The sequence below is a fragment of the Bos grunniens genome, chromosome 15 (assembly GCF_055505025.1).
Source record: "Bos grunniens cultivar Pamir isolate PY7600 chromosome 15, Bosgru_T2T1.0, whole genome shotgun sequence".
Taxonomy (NCBI): Eukaryota; Metazoa; Chordata; class Mammalia; order Artiodactyla; family Bovidae; genus Bos; species Bos grunniens.
The window spans coordinates 55,355,532-55,375,337 of NC_141179.1; the positions used below are offsets into that span (position 1 = coordinate 55,355,532).

General features: G+C 45.8%; 1 pseudogene; it reads left to right on the top strand.

The window, feature by feature from the left end:
* Nucleotides 1-1,363: 1,363 nt before the first annotated feature.
* LOC147358285 (2-acylglycerol O-acyltransferase 2-like) lies at nucleotides 1,364-13,109 on the top strand (annotated as a pseudogene).
* The last annotated feature ends 6,697 nt before the right edge of the window (nucleotides 13,110-19,806 follow it).

A 19,806-nucleotide genomic window follows, 5' to 3' on the forward strand; every position in this document is an offset into this window, starting at 1 on the left:
TGAAGGCCCTTGTACAAGAAAATAACAAAGATAGTTTAAAGTAACCAGTAAAATGGGAGACATGACCAGGGGCACAGGAGGCTGACTTCATCATAGCAAAACAGTTATTTTCTGCTTGCCAAGACATGGAATAAAAGTGATGGGCTCTGAGCAACAGGGCTCTTGATCCAAGAGGTCTTGAGTCCCCTGGTCCCATCTCTAAAACTTTAATTCTGTCTCTGGTTTCTTTTTCCCAAACTGTGCATCGACCACTTTCTATCCCTACCTGCTGTACTGGCTGCAGCAGATGCTGCTGCTGCTGCTAAGTTGCATCAGTCGTGTTCGACTCTGTCTGGCAGTCCAACAAGAGGGGAAGTCAAATTCAGTCTTAGACAGGCTGTGATGGAGGTTCTGAGCAGACTATCAGGGAGGATGTCAAGTACCCACCTACACAGTCAAGTCTGGAGCCCAGGGGGATGTTAAGCTGGAGATGCAGTTTGGAAGTGTTGGTCCTATAGACAGACTCCGAGGCCATAAGCCTGGGCGAGGTTTCTGCTGGAGAGAGAGTGGAGAGAAGACAGTGGGTCCAGGGACTGAGGGGGCAGGAGGGACCCCAAACACTTAGCCTGGTAAAGGATAAGAGCTACCATGGAGACATAGGGGCTGCCAAAGAGGCAAGAGGGAAACCAGGAGATTGTGGTGTCCACAGACCAGCTGTGTCTGAGGCTGCTGAGAGGTCAAGATGAGAGCTGAGAATTGACCACTGGATTCAGGAGCGTGGAGGCCATTGGTGAACTTGTCAAAGGCAGTTCCATGAAACAGTGATGTTTGAAGTCTAGAAGAGGGAGAACAGAATTGGAGGGAAGGATGCGGAATGCAGATGGCTCTTGCAGGAGTTGTGCTCTGCAGGTGAGGTGCAGAATAGGGCAAGAGGCGGAAGAAATGGTGGGGCTGAGAGGTGTTTAGGTAGAAACTGGTACTGCACATTTGTGAAAAGGAACAGTGGACCTGGCAGGTGAAAGGAAACAGTTATTGCAGCCAAGTAGTTGGGTGGGTGGGAAAAGAACGGAAATACCCTATAGTTGGTGCTTCACTTGCCGAGTAAGGGGCAAGATTTGAGCAAAGGTGATCTAACAGATAAAGTATTGCCTGAGGAGTGAAATGTAATTATCTTCCTCCCTATTCAACTTGGTCCAGGGTAGGTGGTTGCAAAGGTTTCTCCTAAGAAATCAGTCCTTGCTGGATCAGGCACAGTGAGACCTTAGGGCTGGTCTGGATACCTACCCACACCCCTCGCAAATGCTTAGACAACCTCTGGCTGAAACAAAAACCAGAAGGTGTCTCAGAGCTCAGAGAAGCCTCCAGAGTCAGAAGAGGAACGAGGATGGTGGAATTTGCACCCTTGTTGGTGTCATGGGAGCACAGGTTTCAGACTTTGGGGGCCCTGCAGTGGATTCTCTCTTGCTTGATCTTAGGTAAGGTGAGCTGAGATGGGAATGGCCAACCATGGGCACCAGCCACTTCGGATATACATGGTGCATTTTTAGGAGAAAGACACAGATATGAAGGGGCTGCTGATCTCATTGCCTGGGGATTACCTGGGATGGGGGACAACTTTCTCACCTGGCCTTGGGGGAGCTTTGCCAGCAGGAATGTGTCAGACTATCTGTGCCCACTTCCAGCCCAGCCCAGGACCTGGGAGTGTCAGAAACAGCACAGGGAGGTAAGTGTTTCTGGGCCTGGAGCTACAGCAAGGGCAGCTGAGAAATGGGATGTGAGCCTACTGGTGCCAGGAGCAAGAAATTATACCTTCTCCCTTATCCTGAGGGCAAAGGGGAGCCCCAGGAGGGCTTAGGTACCGGAGTGACATGGTCCAATCTGGATGCAACAGGCTGCAATCCAGGAATCTACAGTGTTGGGGTGTCTGGGGAGATAGATGACAGGGAGCAGTTGTTGCCAAATCAAATTTGGGTCTGCTTGTGGGACCACAGTAAAGCCCATATACTGACACTGGATTATGGTCAAAAGTGTAGCGTTTATTGCAGGGCCAAGCAAGGAGTCCGGGTAGCTGAGACTCAAACTATAATTGAGTTATCCATGATTTTCAGGGTACAGTGTTAGAGACTGGGTGAGGTAGAGTTGCTGGGTGCATGATCAGCACCAATCGTCTTGGTGTGATAACTGGGAGACAACATCACCAACCTCTGGTTCCGCGTGGTCTGAGATCTACCGGCTGGTAAGCAAATTCTTCTACCTGCTCAGTATCTGCAAACAGCTCAAAGATCAGAGATCAGATCAGATCAGTCGCTCAGTCGTGTCCAACTCTTTGTGACGCCATGAATCGCAGCACGCCAGGCCTCCCTGTCCATCACCAACTTCCGGAGTTCACTCAGACTCACATCCATTGAGTCAGTGATGCCATCGCCATCTCATCCTCTGTCGTCCCCTTCTCCTCCTGCCTCCAATCCCTCCCAGCATCAGAGTCTTTTCCAATGAGTCAGCTCTTTGCATGAGGTGGCCAAAGTATTGGAGTTTCAGCTTTAGCATCATTCCTTCCAAAGAAATCCCAGGGCTGATCTCCTTCAGAATGGACTGGTTGGATCTCCTTGCAGTCCAAGGGACTCTCAAGAGTCTTCTCCAACACCGCAGTTCAAAAGCATCAATTCTTCGGCACTCAGCCTTCTTCACAGTCCAACTCTCACATCCATACATGACCACAGGAAAAACCATAGCCTTGACTAGACGAACCTTTGTTGGCAAAGTAATGTCTCGCTTTTGAATATTCTATCTAGGTTGGTCATAACTTTCCTTCCAAGGAGTAAGCGTCTTTTAATTTCATGGTTGCAATCACCATCTGCAGTGATTTTGGAGCCCAGAAAAACAAAGTCTGACACTCTTTCCACTGTTTCCCCATCTATTTCCCATGAAGTGATGGGACCGGATGCCATGATCTTCGTTTTCTGAATGTTGAGCTTTAAGCCAACTTTTTCACTCTCCACTTTAACCTTCATCAAGAGGCTTTTGAGTTCCTCTTCACTTTCTGCCATAAGGGTGGTGTCATCTGCATGTCTGAGGTTATTGATATTTCTCCCGGCAATCTTGATTCCAGCTTGTGTTTCTTCCAGTCCAGCGTTTCTCATGATGTACTCTGCATATAAGTTAAATAAACAGGGTGACAATATACTGCCTTGACGTACTCGTTTTCCTATTTGGAACCAGTCTGTTGTTTCATGTCCAGTTTTTTTTTTTTTTTTCATTTTTTTTTTTTCATGTCCAGTTCTAACTGTTGCTTCCTGACCTGCATACAAATTTCTCAAGAGGCAGATCAGGTGATCTGGTATTCCCATCTCTTTCAGAATTTTCCACAGTTTATTGTGATCCACACAGTCAAAGGCTTTGGCATAGTCAATAAAGCAGAAATAGATGTTTTTCTGGAACTCTCTTGTTTTTTCCATGATCCAGTGGATATTGGCAATTTGATCTCTGGTTCCTCTGCCTTTTCTAAAACCAGCTTGAACATCAGGAAGTTCATGGTTCACATATTGCTGAAGCCTGGCTTGGAGAATTTTAAGCATTACTTTACTAGCGTGTGAGAGGAGTGCAATTGTGCGGTAGTTTGAGCATTCTTTGGCATTGCCTTTCTTTGGGATTGGAATGAAAACTGACCTTCTCCAGTCCTGTGGCCACTGCTGAGTTTTCCAAATTTGCTGGCATATTGAGTGCAGCACTTTCACAGCATCATCTTTCAGGATTTGGAATAGATCCACTGGAATTCCACCACCTCCACTAGCTTTGTTCATAGTGATGCTTTCTAAGGCCCACTTGACTTCACATTCCAGGATGTCTGGCTCTAGGTCAGTGATCACACCATCGTGATTATCTGGGTCGTGAAGATCTTTTTTGTACAGTTCTTCTGTGTATTCTTGCCATCTCTTCTTAATATCTTCTGCTTCTGTTAGGTCCATACCATTTCTGTCCTTTATCGAGCCCATCTTTGCATGAAATGTTCCTTTGGTATCTCTGATTTTCTTGAAGAGATCTCTAGTCATTCCCATTCTGTTGTTTTCCTCTATTTTTTTGCATTGATCACTGAAGAAGGCTTTCTTATCTCTTCTTGCTACTCTTTGGAACTCTGCATTCAGATGCTTATATCTTTCCTTTTCTCCTTTGCTTTTCGCCTCTCTTCTTTTCACAGCTATTTGTAAGGCCTCCCCAGACAGCCATTTTGCTTTTTTGCATTTCTTTTCCATGGGGATAGTCTTGATCCCTGTCTCCTGTACAATGTCATGAACCTCATTCCATAGCTCATCAGGCACTCTATCTAGCAGATCTAGGCCCTTAAATCTATTTCTCACTTCCACTGTATAATCATAAGGGTTTTGATTTAGGTCATACCTGAATGGTCTGGTGGTTTTCCCTACTTTCTTCAATTTAAGTTTGAATTTGGCAATAAGGAGTTCATGGTCTGAGCCACAGTCAGCTTCTGGTCTTGTTTTTGCTGACTGTATAGAGCTTCTCCATCTTTGGCTGCAAAGAATATAATCAATCTGATTTCGGTGTTGACCATCTGGTGATGTCCATGTATAGAGTCTTCTCTTGTGTGGTTGGAAGAGGGTGTTTGTTATGACTAGTGCATTTTCTTGGCAAAATTCTATTAGTCTTTGCCCTGCTTCATTCCATATTCCAAGGCCAAATTTGCCTGTTACTCCAGGTATTTCTTGACTTCCTACTTTTGCATTCCAGTCCCCTATCATGAAAAGAACATCTTTTTGGGGTGTTAGTTCTAAAAGGTCTTGTAGGTCTTCATAGAACCGTTCAACTTCAGCTTTTTCAGCATTACTGGTTGGGGCATAGACTTGGATTACTGTGATATTGAATGGTTTGCCTTGGAAACAAACAGAGATCATTCCGTCGTTTTTGAGATTGCATCCAAGTACTGCATTTCGGACTCTTTTGTTGACCATGATGGCTACTCCATTTCTTCTGAGGGATTCCTGCCCGCAGTAGTAGATATAATGGTCATCTGAGTTAAATTCACCCATTCCAGTCCATTTCAGTTCGCTGATTCTTAGAATGTCAACATTCACTCTTGCCATCTCTTGTTTGATCACTTCCAATTTGCCTTGATTCATGGACCTGACATTCCAGGTTCCTATGCAATATTGCTCTTTATAGCATCAGACCTTGCTTCTATCACCAGTCACATCCACAGCTGGGTATTGTTTTTGCTTTGGCTCCATCCCTTCATTCTTTCTGGAGTTATTTCTCCACTGATCTCCAGTAGGATATTGGGCACCTACTGACCTGGGGAGTTTCTCTTTCAGTATCCTATCATTTTGCCGTTTCATACTGTTCATGGGTGGTCATGGTGGAGAGATCTGACAGAATGTGGTCCACTGGAGAAGGGAATGGCAAACCATTTCAGTATTCTTGCCTTGAGAACCCCATGAACAGTATGAAAAGGCAAAATGATAGGATACTGAACAGTATGAAAAAGCTCAAAGATAAGGCTCAGAATATTATCTATAGCCCTTAGAGATGAACTAAAGGTCCTTAACACTGTTGAATGGCTAAATGATTATTATTTTGTCTTGCTTGACTGTTATCCTTTGTCTCTGTTGGGCTTCCCTGGTGGGTTAGATGGTAAGGAGTCTGCCTGCAATGCAGGAGACCTGGGTTTGATCCCTGGCTTGGGAAGATCCTGTGGAGAAGGAAATGGCAACCCACTCCAATACTCTTGAGTGGAAAATTCCATGGACAAAGGAGCCTTGTAGGCTAGAGTTCATGGGGTCTCAAAGAGTCAGACACGACTGAGCGACTTCACTTCACTTTTCTCTGTATTTATTATTTCCATGAATAATTTATTATTTGACAAAGGTTAGGAGGTGAAGTGAAGTGAAGTCGCTCAGAAGGTCGCAGAGATCCTGCTCAATTACAAGGTTATAATCTACAAACGGGATTACCACATAAACCCATCACCACATAAACCACATAATCCGACCCCCTGATTTTTTTGTATCTGTATACCTCATGAGCCAAAAACGGTTTTTACATTTTAAAAGCTTGTATTTTAAATGATTTATTGCCTATGTAATATTCTCCAACTTGCCCCAAGGAGTCACAAGTCTGATTATTTACAATTTTGCTTTTTAAGGAAAGAAGACTTTCCTAAGTCTAGGGAGGCTGGTAGTGGGTAGAGAGAAGGGGACCCTTTCTAAGGATACTTAGGAGATGGTCCACAGGCAGAATGTACAGGCTGGCATGAAAGTAAGGGGTCCCAGTGGGCCAGTAAATGCTGCACATGTAGTGAAAGCTGGTTCACACTGGACATAGAGCAGGCATTTGGGGGAGATGGCAAAGAAGTGGCCAGAAATGTCAACAGGGACCTGTCACCAAGGACTCAGGGCCCAGAAACAAATACTTTCTAGTGAGTTACTTGTTTGTTCTGTTTTCTTTTTTCCTCTCCTCTGTAGCTCCAATACTTACACAGTATTTAAAGCCCCTTTCAAATACTTGGTCTTGTTCTCAGCTGCATCTCCAACTCCTAGAAGAGTTGGTGCCCATTAACCTTTTTTTTGATTGAATGAATGTTGGGAGACATACTAGTAGAATTGAATGCCAGGTTCCATCCTACTGACTTGCTCTGTGAGCTTAGCCAACCTGCACACCCTTTCTGGGTCTCGGTAAAGTGGGGTCTTACATTTTTTCTTTGGTATTATGAAGGGGAATGAAGGGGTTTTCCTTTCTCACGGACTGAAAATACTTCCAACTTAGGATCTGGCCAGCTGACAGGAGTTAATGGGTGACCTGAGAGTGAGGAAGAGGTTGAGGTTGGGGGTGTTCTTTCCAGTCAATTGGAAATGCCCCAATTTTCCTAAGCTTTTTTTTCTCACTGAAACATGAATAAATGCTACTGTAATAGTTCCAAACAAATTCTGTTCTAGAAGTGGAAAATTTTCTCAAATCTTACCCTCCAGGGAGCCACTATTAACAACTAGGTTTTATTCTCTAGACATGAACATGGGAATTTTTGTTTCATGGGTATAGAAGTTCAGTCTATGAAGATGAGAGAGTTCTGGAGATGAACGATGGTGATTATTAGACCACAACATGAATGAATTTAATGCTGCCGAACAGTACACTTAAAAGTCATTTTGGGTATACGACCAGGAGTGGGTATGCTGCATCCCATGGTAGCTCTATTTTTAGTTTTATGAGGTATATCCATACTGTTCTCCATAGTGCCTTTGTCAAGAAAAGAATAGTTTGAAAAGATATGTGCCCACAACGCTTATTGCTGCACTGTTTACAATGGCTAGGACATGAAGGCAACCTAAATGTCCATAAACAGAGGAATGGATAAAGAAGATGCAGTAATATACACACTGGAATAGTAATCAACCATAAAAAATGAAAAACAGTGTTGTTTGCAGCAACCTGGATGGACCTAGTGATTGTTACACTTGAGTGAAGTAAGTCAGACACATAAAGACAAAAATTATATAATATTGCTTATATGCAGAATAGAAAAAAAGGATACAAATTAACTTATTTAAAACAGAACTTAAGAGTCGCAGATGTGGAAAACAAACTTATGGTTACAAGTGGGTAATGGGGGAGAGATAGACAGGGAGACTGAGATTGACATAGGCACACTACTATATATGAAACAGATAACTAATAGGAACCTGCTACTAAGCATAAGGAAGTACTCAAAACTCTGTAATGGTCTATACGAGAAATGAATTAAAAAAAAGAGTGTATGTATGTGTGTATATAACTGATTTACTTTGTTGAACACCCAAAACTAACACAATACTAAAATGAATTATACTCTAATGAAAATTTTAAAAAATAATGCAATTCAAAAAATTATTTTGATGATAAGTATTATGTTAAATATATTTTGGGTGATCAGGCACTCAGTCATCTCTGACTCTTTGTGGCCCCGTGGACTGTAGAATGCCAGGTTCCTCTGTCCATGGGATTTTCCTGGCAAGAATACTGGAATGGGTTGCCATTTCCTCCTTCAGGGTATCTTCCCCAGCCAGGGATGGAACCCTTCATTGGCAGGCAGATTCTTTACCACTGAGCCACCTGGGAAGCCCATAAAAAATGAAAAGACAAAACAAAGTGCCCAAAACAAAACACTGAAGTCAGCACCATGAGGGCAGCAATATCTGTGCGTTGTGTGTGGCTGTCCCGCACCTGGCAGCCAGCCTACTTTGGCTTCTGCATTTTACTACTGTTCAGACTGGGAAAATCCCAGGGACGGGGGAGCCTGGTGGGCTGCCGTCTATGGGGTCGCACAGAGTTGGACACGACTGAAGCGACTTAGCAGCAGCAGACTGGGTCAAAACTCTCTTCCTCCTGGAGGAAGAGAGAGTTCAGCCATGAACGTCAGGCCGTTTACCCTACTTTTAACTGGAATACAAGTGAAGGCTGATCTTCTTTAAGAGTCTGAGTGCATGGTGTCAAGTGGAGGGAATGGAATGTAGAGACATGATATTTTCTAAGAATGAGGCTGCTTTGGCATCAGATTAAAGACAGCCCCACAGATCACCTGACTCTGAGTTGAAGCCAGGATTAGCCTGTGAAAGGGACTCAGAATCCTAAATCTGAGAGAAATTCTTTACTGAGCCTGCTCCCAGCCCTGTTGCACTCCTGAAGGACAGGCCAAGCATGAGTTCCCTTCTTCCTCTCTCCTCCTTCATCAGGACAGGGCCTGGCAGTGGAGGAAAGAGCTGAGCAAAAACTAAAGAGCTCAGGGAGTTGTATCAAGACTGAGCAGCTTAGTGTAGCCAGAATTTGGGGTGCATGTGGGTGGGTGAGGCTGGAGCAAGAAGGGGATCAAGTTAGCAGTGGGGAGCTTGAAGTCAGGCTGAGCTGCTTGAGCTGAGCCTCAAAGTTATAAGAAGTCATGTGAGGACTTGAGCTGAAGGGGGAGATCTATCTATGGAATACAGGATTTATCTATGGAAAGATGGGCTGGGGGTAGACAGGAAGTGGGCTGGATTGAACAAATATCTTTTCTCTGGGGTCTCATAGAATGGATACTAGAAAGAGTTCATCCTGTCACATTCCACCAGGCATTTATTGAGCACCTGGTGAATACAGACAGAAAGGGAAGTGGAGGGGGAAGACCCAAGTAAGAAAGAAGCCTGGTGCAGTGGGAAAAAGTAAGTTTGGACTTAGGCCTACCTGGCTTCAAATTCAGGCTCTCAGTGTGACACAACAGGTGTTGACTGCATTCCTGTCTCCTTGAAGTCTTGGGAAGCTGATCTCTTCCTCCTGGGGTGAGGGGTTGACAGGACAGTGCTGCTATTGCTGTGTAAATGGGAAGAGCTCATTCCTTCACCTCACTGACCACTAATGCTCCTGCTTCCCTTCCCAGCCATTGTCTGCAGTGTGGTCTTCATAGCCCTCTTGTTAACAAGATTCTGAATCATCAGTATCCTATAGATGATTGAGCCAAGCTGTGGCAGGGGGCAGGCACAGCGAAATGGTAAGGCGCTGAGTCATGAGGAAGTACAAGGACTATTTCCCCATCTCAGTGAGTAAAAGGGTGGCTAGGGTCCCACGTGTCCATGGGGAAGTGTGATCCTGTGTGCAGTGAGCAGAATACTGGGCTTGGAGACAGGAGCCAGGCTTCCAGCATTATGTGGCCTGGGGAAGAGACAGCTTCTCTCTGGTGATGGTTTCCCATCTACAGGGATGTTGGGTCAATGATGAATGAACAGGATTTGAAGGAGCTCTGTAGTGTATGTAGCTCTGTAGCAGATGTATGTATCTTACAGGTGTAAAGCCTTCAGTAGCCTAAGTTTGGGGTGAGGGAATCCATACAAATGTAAGATTTTAAGAGACCAACTAGTCCACACTTTATCAGATGATGAGATTGACACCCCAAGAGGGAGGAAGGTGTGACCAAGGACATAGAGACAGGGTTTTTGTTTTGTTTTTATACTGTTTTTAAAGTTTGTACATTAGCTCTGAGAATAGAAGCAGAACAGAGAGCCCTCAGGATCTATCCTGCCCAAACTCTGATAAACTGGGTCTCCTTGGACAGAGCTTTGTCCATTCTGAATCTTAGTTTCCCCGTGGATCCACTAAGCAATCTGATGACTCCTCTTCTGAGTGCCACTGACCCTCTAACCCAGGGTACCTCATGTCCATTTGGACACTTGATCCTGGACCCAAAGCTCAGTCCTTAGTAATGCAGGCCCCTGAATTTAAGTGAGCTGAACTTTGATTCCTTTCCTGAATCCCAGACAGACTAAACCCTTGGATATAAGCACCTGTGATGGTTAATTATCTAGTGGGGATAGGAAGAGGAAGGCAGTGAAGACAGAGAGGAGGCAGGCAGGGACAGGTGGCCCTCTCTGGACACAGAGAGAAGAATGTATAATGGTGTCACCTCTGAGGGTGGACATCATAGGTTCTAATACAGGTTCTGCAACATACCAGCTGAATGGCCTAGGGTTAGTTACACATGATCTCTGAGCCTCGATTTCACGTGTTAAGTGGAAATGTTGCCACATACATAATTGGGTTGTGTGGATTCCATGAGACATCACGTCATCCTCGGGCCTTCTGCAGACAGCAGCTTGGTCTCTTTTCACACCTGGAGGTGCTGTCAATTGCACATTTGGCAGAAAAACAGTGCTGAGCGTCTCTGTGACTGTCTCATCTACATCTGTTCTGTCCTTCCTCTAGCCAGGCATCTCTCTCAGAGGGTTTCAAAACTCAGGCACTATTGACATTATGGTACATGAAGTTGATTTGCAGAAATTCCATGTGCACAGTGTTCAGGATTGTAGGCCACTGCAGGCCTGTGGCACCAACATCTGCGGAAGGCAGGCAGTACCACCTAGTGGCCAGCAGAGGGAGAGATGATAGGCACTTTGAGTCCCCAGTCCTGGGCTCAGGCCTCCAGAGGGGGCTGTAGTAGGCAGATTTCTGGGCTCCCTTACCTCCCAGGGGAACTTTCAAGTCATCCACAGAGCTTCACAGAGCAGTCCCTGCAGGGATCTTAGGGTGGCAGGAAGTAGCGGGGCCAGAGATTCTCTGCTGTCTACTGAAAAAAAATGCACAAACTAAAAATTGTCAGGTGTTTTGTTCTAAGACCTTACTGGGGACTGTAGTTGGGAGATAGCCTCTCAGAAATCTCTGAGGAGCTGTTCTAAAAGGTGACGGAGGGTCAGGACTTCTGAGTTTTGCTGGGGGAAAAAAAACCCAGAAAGTTATGTAGAGAAACATCAAAAGATTTCTGCCAGTCACAAAAAGCAGACGTCTCCAGTTAATGATTTTCATGCTTTTCTACATATGGGGAGATGCAAAATCTGGGCTCACTGCAATCATTCCTGTGATGTGTATCCTCACTCTCTGCGACCAGTATCCTGTTTTCTTCCATCCTGAATTCCTTTCAAGGCCCATTGTCAGTGGCAGCTACAGTGGCTGCTGGCTTGAAGGCAGGCAAGCAACATTCCTTGCCCTAACAACTCTGCTGGGCCTACTCCACATTACAAGCCTTTGCACTGTGATTCTATGAGCCACTGCCTAGTGGTAGAGTTTCTAGGGAAATTAGATTAATTCTGAGCACTGGAGTTTTCTAAACACACCCTATAGGCTTCCTAAAGAGCTAATGGTGGAGAATCAAGCAATCTTTCCCTAAGAACAATCTGTTTCCACCTCATGCTGAAGGTCAGTCCAGGAGCTGGGTTTCTCTGTGAAGATTTCATTATCCCAGAGCAGCAGTGTCTACACAGGCCAAGGCCTGAGCAGGGGTGCAGTGCTGTGGGCAGGCTGTGACGTGGTGTCAGGGAGTGCTGCAGACTTGTCAGGACACCTCCCTGGCCCCTCTCCACCCACACCTGTGGGTATCACCGGACTTCATGCCCCTCCTCCTGGCACCCTGGGGTCTCTTACACTGAGTCACAGGAACTCAGGGGTCAGCCCTGACCCGGGACAGAACTCCAGCTGCCACAGTCCTTGGAGAGATGCTCACTCCCTCCTGCGATGGCTCCTTCATTCTGGGCGGGCTCTGCCTGGGATAAGGTCTCCCTTCACGTAGGACAGGGGCTTGTGCCTTGGGCAGAGGCTTCCCTTCCCTGGTTGGCTGTATCAGCTTCATCCATTCATGGGTCCGTTCTCTCCGCGTTCGTTCCACAGTCTCCCAGAGCATCTCCTTTGCTCCAGGCCTGCAGTGGGGACAAGGATCCTCAGACAGTCTCTAATCTCAGGACACTCACATGGGGTGTGACAGCACTTGGGCACAGGGGACACACAGAAGTGGTCAGCACAGAAAGTCAGCAGGGAGACTGGGCTGGGGGGTACGAGATGCAGCGCCAGTTCACCAGCTTGCTGTCCCTGCAGCTGGTCAAGACTGCAGAGCTGGACCCCTCCAGGAACTACCTTGCTGGTGTCCATCCCCACAGCATACTGGCCTTTGGAGCTTTTACCAACCTGTGTACCCATAGCACAGGCTTCTCATTTTTTCCCGTCATTTGCTTACATTTGACCGTGTTGAATTAGACTTTCCTGGTTCCCTTCCTCAGGGATTACATCATGTCAGGGGCTGAATCTTCCCACACCTGGGAACCCAGGAAGACCAGGGCTGGAGGCATGAAGGAGGGATCTTAGGGAGGGTTTCTAAGAATGTATTTCCTCTAAGAGCATGTATAGTAGAGAAGGAGACTAGACACAGGGAAGCACTTCCCACATCTGTGCTCAGCAGTGAGCTTGGTGAGGGTTTGGGAAGAGGGGAATGACTCAGTCCTAGTCCTCAGGGAACTCCCAGTTGCAGTGATAGAGTGTGTAGGGACTCACACACCCTCCCCTCGAAGCAGTTCCTGGCCTCTCAGCCCATACTTAATCACCTTCCTCTCTTCCCAGAGATGGTCTGACCAGACAAGGAGAGCGCTGCTCACATTCTGAGCAGGGAGGGAGGCGGCAACCTTCTGGACATCATTGTTGGCAGTGCCAAGGAGGCTCTGATAGCCAGGCCTGGAGTCTATAAGCTGGTGTGGTGGAACCACAAGGGTTTTATCAGGCTTGCTCTGATGCACGGTGTAAGGCCAGTGCGGAAAAAAGAGAGCGAGCCAGGCATTCAGGCAGAGAAAGATTTATTGTAGGAAGAGAGAAAGAAAGTGACTGGCTTTAGAGAAAAACCAGTGCCCTCCCTTTACAGACAATCCCTCTTATACCCTAAAGTTGGGAAATTGTGCCCCAGTAGGAGGGGTCCTCTTTAGCCTGCAGCTGGGGGTCTTGTGGGGTCTAGTTGAAGGGGTCTCATGGTCACGTAGTCTTGAGAAACTGGCACCAGCAGGGAAAAACAGGATAGAAAAAACGGGATGCCCACTAGGGCAATGTGGCCACTGTGACTTCGCCCCTTGTTTGTCAGGTCACCACGATGTACCATATTTTAACTATACGCTATGAGCCTCTTGTGATCTCTAACATTCCAGCCTTTTTGACATAGGATAAGGGCCGAAGGTCAGTCTTCTGTATCTGTTTCACGCTGGTTTGGGATGATGTCATGGGGTAAGATAAGAAAAGACTGGAATGTGGGTTAAGGACAGTCTGAGTGGGCTCGAAGCTTTTGATAATTGGAGCGAGTTAGAAGCAGCTCATGAACAATCTGGTTGGTGAAGGCTCATAGGCAATCCTGGAAAAAATTTGAAAAAAGATGCCTTAGACAGGGGCTGAAAGTCAGAATGAGGGTTAATGTGAGAAGGGGGCCCAGTAAAGGTAGGACCCATGGCATCCAATCCCAACTGCTTAACCAGTTTTACCATGAATTAATGAGATGTTGATGTATTCTTGAGGCCCTATTTATCAGATTCCTTGCTGCCTCCTTTACAACACCCGATTTATTGATGTAGAAACAGCAGGCTTTGTCTAGAAAAAGACGTAGGCCTCCTTTTTCTTCTGTGAGAAGGTCTAACCCTCTTCTGTTTTGAAGGACCACAGCTGCCAGGGAATCTAGTTAGCTCTGGAGAGTGATAAGGCCAATGGCTACTTCTTCTAGGCTTTCAGTAAGATCCTTAGAGAAACTCTGATAGTAGTTTAAAGAGGTCATGAGCCCTGCAGTCCCTGTTCCAAACCCCACCACTATTTTCCTAAGCTTATTGATAAGGGAATGAATTGAATTGCTAGTTTGGGTTGGTTGTGGATTAGTGAGATAGGCAGTGTTTGGTTGTTAGGAGCAACAGAGATTTGTCAAGCAAGATCAGGGTTATTTGAAGGGGCTGAGGAGATATGGAAGAAATGAGGTATCAAGTCTTCTAATGTCTCATTACAAGCGTGAGTTGGAGGCTCAGAAGAATTAGGGTTAAGGGTGGCAGAGTTAAGAGTAGGGCAGCATTCAAAAGAGAACTCAGGAGTTTCTAGGGGAGTGACATGAATTAGTTGGATGCGAGAAGGTAATAGAAAAGAATGTGATGTTACTCTCACATGGCCTTGTGTGAGAGTAAATTCTTAAGGTCATGTGGTGAGCAAATGACCTTGGGAGTCCCCAAAGTAGGTTTTTTTCTTTCTTGAGCAAGAAGTGTAGCTGCGGCCAGAGCACACAGGCAGGCTGGCCATCCCTGTATAGTGGTATCCAGCTGATTTGACAGATAAGCAATGGGGGCAAAAGAAGGGCCCTGCATCTGTCCTAAGACTCCCAGGGCAATTTTTTGTGTCTCAGTAGTATAGAGTGTGAAAGGGCGAGAGAAATCAGGTGGTGTTAAAGCTGGGGCCAAGAGAATAGCTTGTTTTAGAGCATTGAAGTCTGAACGGATGTTTGACTTAGGCTCAGGAGGCTCTGAAAAATCCCCCCGGGTAGCTTAGTATAGGGGTTGTGCTAGGAGGGCAAAACTGGGGATCCAGAGTAGATACTCAGCCAAGCCCAAAAAGGGCAGAATTTCTGTTTTTGATGCAGGGAGTGGAAGGGCAGATAAAAGGAACTTTCTGTCAGTAGTTATATGTCTCTTTGATGGTATCAGGAGAACTCTAAGACAGGTGACCTCAGGAAGGGAAAGTTGAGCCTTAGTAGGAGATACGTGATACCTCCGATTGGCTAGGAAGTTGAGGAGTTGTATTGTATGTTACTGGAGTGTATGAGTGAGGGGCTACAAAGGAGAAGGTAATCTACGTATTGGAGGATAGAGCTTGGGACAAGATAGAAGGAGGTTAAGTCTGAGGCAAGGGTTTGGCCAAAAAAAAAAAACGAGGACTAGCACGAAATCCTTGGGGAAGGACAGTCCATGTTAATTGTTGGGAGTGATGAGTGTCTGGATCTGTCCAGGCAAAGGCAAAAGGATCTTGAGAATCTAGGTGTAAAGGGATGGTGAAAAATGCATCCTTGAGGTTCAGGGCGATGAAATAGGTAGTAAAAGGAGGAATAAGGGAAAGAAGAGTATAGGGATTTGGGACTACTGGGTGAATGGGAATGAGAGTAGCATTAATAAGTCTCAAGTCTTGAACCAGGTGGTAGGAGCCATTTGGCTTTTTAACAGGTGGGATAGACGTATTATAAGGAGAGTGAGTAGGGTGCAAGAGATCCTGATACAACAGCTTAGAGATGATGGGTTTTAACCCCTGTTGATGTATCTGGGAAATAGGGTATTGAGATTGATTGGGAAACTTTGTTGGGTCTTTTAGACGAATATAAACAGGAGTATGGTGGGAGGTGAGGAAGTAGTAGGTTCAAGAAACAGTAGGCCAGGTAGGGAAAAAGATTTGGAATAGCGAGGAAAGCCTTGAATTTGAAGACCAGATCCCTTCCAAGGATTGGAGTGGGGCATTTTGGGAGTATGAGGAAAGAATGAGAGAATGGGGTATTTTGAAGTCTGCAAGGCAGAGGCTCAGTAATCTGTGGTGTAGACACTAAACTGTCAACCCCCATAACAGAGATCTGAGAGACTTTAGTTTTTCTGGAATAAGCAGGCATGGCAGAATGCTGCTGCTAAGTCACGTCAGTCGTGTCTGACTCTGTGTGACCCCATAGATGGAAGCCCACCAGGCTCCTCTGTCCACGGGATTTCCTAGGCAAGAGTGCTGGAGTAGGGTGCCGTTGCCTTCTCTGGGCATGGCAGAATAGGTGGCCCCCATGTCGATAAGAAAAGAGACATCGGTTTACCTGCCACTGTGAGAGTTACCCTGGGTTCCATAGAGGTAATGAGAGTTGGGGCCTGGGGCCCTGGGCACCTTCAGTCTTCAGCGGTGAGTCCAAGGAGTCTGGGCAGAGCTGGGTCTGAGGACTCCTGCTTGGGACCAGGAGGAGATGTCTGGATCCCTAAAGGAACTACCTTCCAATGTCTCTTTATGCCACAATTAGGACTTGGACCTGGAGCAGGCCTAGGCTTTGGGCATGAGCAGGCCCAGTGCCCTTCTTTACTGCATATGTAACAGGGCCTAGATGATTTTTTTCCTCAGTCAGAGGATTGAGGTTTGGAGCCATATAGGGCAGTGGCTAAGAGGTGATATTTAGCCTGATCTCTTTGAGCCTTTTCTAGTTTTGCCTGTTCTTCCGGGTTATTGAAAATTTTTAAAGCCAAATTTATAACATCTCATTGAGAGGTTTGAGGGCCTTCCTCTGGCTTTTTTAGCTTTTTTCGAATGTCTGGGGATGATTGGGAAATAAAATGAGTATTAAGGACAAGAGTAGCTTCTGTTGAAGTTGGATCTAATGTTGTACGTGTGTGTAGGGCTTCTGTTAATCTAGCTAGAAATTGTGCTGATTTTCATCTGGTCTTTGAGTTATTTCTCTGAGTTTATCAAAGTTAACAGCTTTATGTCCTGCCTTTTGGAGGCCTGCAATAAGGCAAGTCACCATGTGATTATGGACTGTTCGCCCTGGACACCCTGCCTGGTAGTCCCAATTAGGGTCGTCCCTGGAAACGGCAGCTGAGCCTACGGGCTTAGTATCATCAGTTTGATGTATTTCATTGGCATGAACCAGAGAGACTTGCCAGATTCATTCTTTTTCTTCTGGGAGAAGGGTAGAGGAGAGTATAATGTAATAAGACTGGGTGAGGTATTTAAATTCTTTTAAATAAGTGTCAGGGTCAGAGGAAAAAGAGCCAAGACGTTTTTTGATTTGAGATAAATCGGAGAGGGAGAACAGGACAGGACGTGTACCTGAACAACGCCTTCTGTACCAGCCACCTCTCCTAAGGGAAGGAGGGGAGCCCTGAGGGATTCAGAGTTCTGTTTCTTTAAGGCCGAAGCCAGGTATGAGGAGGGGATTTAGGGAGGTCGGGATTGGGACTTGAGACTCTGGTAGTAGGGGGTGGAGCAGAAGCCCCAGAGCCCAGTTTTCCAAAATAGGCCTGAGGGGAGGGTCAGAAGCTTCAGTAGCGGCCTGAGCCTGAGAGGGAAGAGGAGTAGGGGGTGGTAGGGGGACCTAAGGTGGAGGTTGTGAGACTGGGTTGGCTACCACAGGATTAGAGGCCATTTGAGGTGCACTGTGGTCAGAAGGGTCAAAAGAGGAGGAGGAAAAATCCGAGCAGGGATCAGGAGATACAGTATTAGGGGGATGTGGCCCAGAATGGGCTAAAAATATTTGAGAAGTAGAACAGGAAGTACAGAGAGAAGGCCAAGAGCGGAAAGCAAAGAAAGCCTGAACATAAGGGATCTCTGACCACTTGCCATAGCAGCCGCAAAAGTTATCTATAGTCAAGAGTTCCTTTTTCTGGCCACTGAGACCTATTACCCAGTCGATATTGTGGCCATACAGTGTTAGAGTAATAAGTGAGTCGCTTAGGCCTTATTTCTCCTTGAAAACCCAAGGTTTTTGGGTTTTGGAGAAGGCAGTCTAAAGGGGTAGATTTTGTAGGTTGGGACTGAGAATTTCCCATTATAGTCGAATAGGGAGGGAGGGCAAGCAAGGGCGAGTGAAAAACGAAGAGAAAGCTCCGAGAGAAAAGGCGTCCCCATTTCCCCGGCATTCTCAGACAGCCACAGAGTCTACTTTGAAATGGGCGTCCCCTATTTCAAAGTGAGACTAGGGCCCAAGGACCGAGGGGATCCTCCGCCTAGGGCTTCAAAAACCAGACCAGAGAAAGAAGATCCCAGAGAGCAGGAATTTACTCAGCCATGCTGCCGATGAAATCAGAGCCCGTGTGTGGATGTCAATCCAGCAAGGCAAGTGGAGAGTCCCTTCCCGGAGGCTAGTCCCAGATTCTGGCGAGGTCCAAGGGAGGGAACCACCGAAAGTGGGCTCAGGAGAGGAGCCCCTAGCCGCGGTGGGTCTTCCCTCCCAGGTTTCGGCACCAGAAATGCAGGAAGAGAGAAAGAAAGTGACTGGCTTTAGAGAAAAACCAGTGCCCTCCCTGTACAGCCAACCCTTCTTATACCCTATAGATGGGAAATACCCCGTCCGGAGGGAGGGGGCCTCAGTTTATCTTTAGCTGGCAGCTGGGGTCTTGTCGGGGCTAGTTGAAGGGGTCTCAGGGTCGGGTCGTCACACAGTCTTGAGAAACTGGCACCAGCAGAGAAAAACAGGATATTGCCTTAAGGAAAAACAGGATGCCCGCTAGGGCAACGTGGCCACTGTGACTTCATCCCTTGCTTGTCAGGTCACCACAATGCGCCATATTTTCACGATATACTATGAGCCCCTTGTGAACCCTAACAATTTTCACCAAATATAACCAAATTAAGACTTGCTTGAGAAATAGCTCTAGAAATAAAAGTGGCCTGATGATTTATATAACCATAACTGACCATAAACGTTTTTTGCTTTATTGAAACTTTTATAGAGTCTCAGACTGAACTTTTAAAATAAAACCTTTCAGGGATAGGAAAGTCATGTCAAAGGGTTATCACAGATTTTGTCTAACAGATCTAAGTGAATTCCTAAACCTAAAAGTTTCCAATCTCTGGAGGGGTCGGAGAGAGGAAAGATAAATGTTTCAATTTGTTTACAAAGTATAATTTCACTAAATTACTGTCATAATTAGTTTAAGGGGAAGGTTTTCCCTACTCCTGGAAAACACAGTTTCAAACTTATAAATTTTCAGATAGAAACCATAAAAGTTATAAGCATATTTGCCAGTTCTTTCAGTCCTTTTGTTAACTTTTGTGAAGTCATCAGATTTCCCATTCAGTTCAGTCACTCAGTCGTGTCTGACTCTTTGCAACCCCATGGATTGCAGCACGCCAGGCCTCCCTGTCCATCACCAACTCCCAGAGCTTGCTCAAACTCATGTCCATCAAGTCAGTGATGCCATCCAACCGTCTCATCCTTTGTTGTCCCCTTCTCCTCCTGCCTTCAATCTTTGCCAGCATCAAGGTCTTTTCCAATGAGTCAGTTCTTCGCATCATGTGGCCAAAGTATCGGAACTTCAGCTTTAGTTCAGAAACTAGTATTTATTCAAAAGTCTTCCCCAGTGACTCAGCTGGTAAAGATTCTGCCTAATGATACAGGACACAGAAGAGATGTGGGTTCGATTCCTGGGTTGGGGAGATTCCCTAGAGAAGGAAATGGTAACCCACTCCAGTATTCTTGCCTGGAAAATTCCATGGACAGAGAAGCCTGGTTGACTACAGTCCATGAAGTTGCAAAGAGTCAGACATGACTGAGCACACATGCCTTTCTATAAATCTTGAGGAGTAAACATTTTTTGTGAAACTTGGTTAGTGCTGTGACAATATTTTAAGATAGTAACTAGAATTATGACTGATAACATTTTACTTGGACATATCAGAATCTTAGGAACGCCATATAGTTTCTAGGATACCTGTATTAGTAAGATTTACCATACAATATAAGTTATTACTCACGTGATAATACTTCCCACATAATTCTGCATACAAATGAACCTAATTAGTTTAATATCTCTT